Genomic DNA, 4106 nt, shown 5'->3' on the forward strand with positions numbered 1-4106 from the left:
GCACTGGAGCAAAAAAAAAAAAGACGAGACATGGCGAAGTAAACAACCGGAGCCCTGGGCGTGTATGTTTACTCCTCTTCTTCCTGTTTTTTTTTTTTTTGCAAGTTCAAGCAGTGAGTAGCAACTGATACCCTAATTCACATTTCTATATTGTCCTCCTTTCCCTTGCGCTTTTTTAAAGCAAAACTTTTTTCTTACCGCTCGGTTTCGGTGGTGCCATTGGTGTAAACAGACAACTCCCTTGAACAAACAAAAAAAGTTATTGGCACCGAAGGAATTGAACTGTTAACTAATAATCGAGAACCATTTCATGAAAGGCTTTTGGTTCTGTTGCGGATAAAGTGCATTTTATGCCTGTTCCCGCCCGCCGAGTACTGAAATTCTCTTTGTAAATTCGTCTGATACGAATGTTTCCTATTCAACAAAAAGTGTCAATTTGTGGCTGTGGCCATTGCAGAGGCAACGAAGCAGAAAGAACAATAAAATAAACTCAACATTTTTGGTTCAAGGCATTTAGGTGGTCAACTAGAGTGATATGCGTTTCTACATAGTTTTAGGATCGATGGGGACTATAATGCTACTAATGCCAAACGGGCCTCACTAGTGCGTTATGGATTGCATCTAATTCCGCGATGTTCAAAATGTTCAAAGATGGCGATCTCTGTTTTTAGAAGAAAAACCTCGGTTAACATACCTTTAAAATTCACTCCGTCAGTGTAAAGTTATAAAATGCATTTAACTCGCTTACACTGGGTGAATCCCGACGAAGTGTCATGGAGAGTAGTTCCAATGAAATAAAAAGAACATTTCTATAGCAGCAGAATCCTGCTTGCATGCTTTGCAGGCGAAAAAATTGTGATTATCCCTGAATATACTGAAAGGTGAGTACCTTACGGGTACTCAACTACGGGGCAGGAACTTGGAGGCTCAAGAAGAGGGTTCAACTTAAATTGAGGACGACTCAGTGAGCAATGGAACGGAAGATGATAGGCGTAACATTAAGGGACAAGAAGAGAGCGGAGTGGATCAGGAAAGAAATGCATGTTAAGGTTAAGGACATATAATAGAAATGAAGAAGAACTGGACGTGGGCAGGGCATGTAATGTGGAGGCAAGATAACCGCTGGTCATTAATGGTAACAGAGAGGATCACTAGAGAAGGCAAGCGTGGCAGGGGGCGGCAGAAAGTAAAGTGGGCAGATGAGTTCAAGAAGTTTCGGGTATAAGATGGTCGCAGTTAGCACAGGACCCGGATAATTGGAGATTAATGGGAGAGGTTTTTGCCCTGCAGTGGGCGTAGATAGGCTGGTGATGATGATGATGATACTGAACAGGCTTCGTTATGGATATAGGGTGTTTGCGTATCTGCCTTCGTATTCATTTCTTAACAAGTTTGCGCAATAAACCTCAACAGAGAGACTGGCAGCGGGCAACACTAAGCTTCCCCACAATCAAGGTTTCCGTCGCTTTGGCATACCTATTCTTCTCACGTGCTCTTACGTTCACCAGTTTTACGCTGCTACGCCACTCGTCTCGTATCCTGGAGGGCCGCGTTCGATAGCTCCACTAACCCCAACTTACTTAAATTGTTACGAAAGTCGTCAATTTCCTTCATCAAAATTATAGAAACTACGCCCTTTCGCAGAAATTCTGGCATCGTGTTTCTTAGTCTTCGCAGAGGCAGACATTTTCTGTAACGGACAACATCGCCGATTTTTCGCAAAATAGGGCATTTAAAATCTTTGCAATGAAGCTAAATGGCATGCCTATTGGTACAGTCTGGCTCCATCCACTGTATGCAACGAAAAAAACACATGCACTAGCTGGGCAATGAATTAGAGGGAAATCATGACGGAGGAATAATAATAAAAACGCGCACAATGTTATTACCAACACTGCATCCATTTCTGGCGCGGAACAGTTCTGCGTGACGAGGACGGTGACAGGAATTCCTGCTCGGACTTTTTGAAACTTCGTGGTTGGATACAGCCCAATTATATATATCTAGCATTAGGTCAAACATTTAAATGCCATTAATTCAGAAGAAAGAAGAAAAGCGAAGGAAAGTGCCCGGAGGTTAGCCTTGGGTAGAGCCTGGTTTGCTACCCGGCACAGAGTGAACCGTATTAAGTGGCAAAAGAGAGGCCAGGACAAGGCTCCACATGCGAGCGTAGACGGGCGCGCGCTCCAGTGCCTTTTTATGAATAAAGGTTAGTGGAGCAGGTAGTGGAGATCGCCGCCAAGCTGTAACTCACGGCGCCCACGAAAAGGGCCTTAAGAGATCATAATGTTGATGACCTGGTTATTGAAAAGTATTTCTTGAATAACCGTAGTTGCTGATTGTACAGAACATTAAAGTTGGTTGACTGCGGCCAACGAAACGTAATTCAAATCAGTATGAAAATTCTCATCGAGAACACCGCACGACTTCCCCTCTTCTGTTGGGCGTATTTCGCCATGTATAAATGAATATTTCAATGTAGCTGAGGTACATACAAAAAAAATAAAATAAAACGATGCGTCGGCCGGGAATCGAACCCGGGTCAACTGCTTGGAAGGCAGCTATGCTAACCACTATACCACCGACGCCGACGGACAAGGACAGTTTCGCAGCGCATCTCGTCGCATACATATAAGGCCGGCGGTTCGCTCTTGCGAGGGTGCCGTATATGCGAGGAGAAGTGGAAAGCAGGTCAGCGCGCACACATGGAGGAAAATAAGAGCAGCACGCGTGGTGTGAGCAGGCGACTAGCTGTGCGTTGAGTCAGTTGTTGCTCCCGTCCGAGGTGTTCCGACGTAATTCTCCGGCTGTCGTCGAGGCCTTTGCGTACGCTGGTCGTTCGACGTTTCAGTTGGACCGTCTGCTATGAGCGCTCGGTTGCGTGAGGTTTTAGAGATGGACCTAGCTCCTGCTTGGGAGTTTGCCTGCTTCTTCCCTGCTCAGCAAGCTCGGCTCGTCGATGGTGACTTCGCATTTGTGCCCTGCTGCCACTCGGCCGCTTCTTCTGACGAACCCCGTGTAATATCGTTTCCCGTACGCGGCAGGGTACCAGCTACAGTGTTTAAATGTGTTTGAAGTGCTTGAAGTGTGAAGCCTACCGCACCTTACTCATGGCGCCGGTGGATGTCGGCAAATCTGTCATCCCCTAACTACCGTTTTCCCCCTGACGAATGCTTGCTGATTTACTATTTTTATTGTAAAATGTCGAATTATAATACATTCTATTTCCGTGCAGTTAAATTCAAGTGGATCGGTCGGCCGGTGAGATCGATCATCGAAGCGATGATCCCTGAAACGATGACTCTCTGGCTCGTTGGACGACGGCACGTAGCCGACGACGGTCTACTACAAGCAAACTCAATATGCACAATGTGTGCACTTTATTTACACTACGTATTCACAACTTTCAATGCTCATGATCGTATAAAGGAGTCGGACAAGGCCCGCGTCGAGCGGAGCTCGCGCTGTCCTGTTCCCTCTAAAACATCTAACTCCTCGGTTTTACCACCAAAACCCCGCCCACACACACGACGTCACAAACTGAGAGTAAGCATGGCTCATTGATTAGCCCACCTAGGCCACTGATTGGCCACAGTGACAAACAAAGCTAGGAGGGTTAAAAATAGCCACGTGACCCACCTCTCTCACTATCATACAGAAACCCGGAGGTATTCCGCAAAACACAAGTATAACACACGAAAATTACCCAACTAAAAGCAAACCTAGCGCCGGCCATCCGCTGTCGGGCGGCTAGTCTAAAAGGAGCCATGAAGACAAAATACAAGTTGGGTTTATTAGAAATACTGTTTAGTCCCGATAACAATGATACCAATATCATCGCAATCTTCGAACAAATAACGGAGATAATAAAGAAAACGTGTGAAGCAGTCGCGACCCCCTAGCCAATTTCCCGCAACTTTTCTATGACGTCACGGAACCTTGTTTGTGCGATTGGCGGCCGCCTAACTGACCTGTCGCGACGACACATGACTGGACGTCTGTAATGGGGCCTCTAGTTCCATATGACCGCATCACTTGAAGGCTAACGTGAAGTTAACGCAGTGAAAATTATGTTGTATTGTTGGCCCGTATGACGTCATTCTTGC

At 45.9% G+C, this 4106-nt stretch overlaps 1 non-coding gene across 1 annotated transcript; it reads right to left on the reverse strand.

Moving 5' to 3' along the window:
• Nucleotides 1-2516: 2516 nt before the first annotated feature.
• Trnag-ucc (transfer RNA glycine (anticodon UCC)) lies at nucleotides 2517-2588 on the reverse strand. The gene has a single exon. It is a non-coding gene; the product is annotated as a tRNA-Gly (tRNA).
• Nucleotides 2589-4106: the final 1518 nt, after the last annotated feature.

The sequence above is a fragment of the Haemaphysalis longicornis genome, unplaced genomic scaffold (genome assembly GCF_048455015.1).
Source record: "Haemaphysalis longicornis isolate Haplotype H1 unplaced genomic scaffold, Haemaphysalis longicornis Haplotype H1 scaffold_6, whole genome shotgun sequence".
Lineage (NCBI taxonomy): Eukaryota > Metazoa > Arthropoda > Arachnida > Ixodida > Ixodidae > Haemaphysalis > Haemaphysalis longicornis.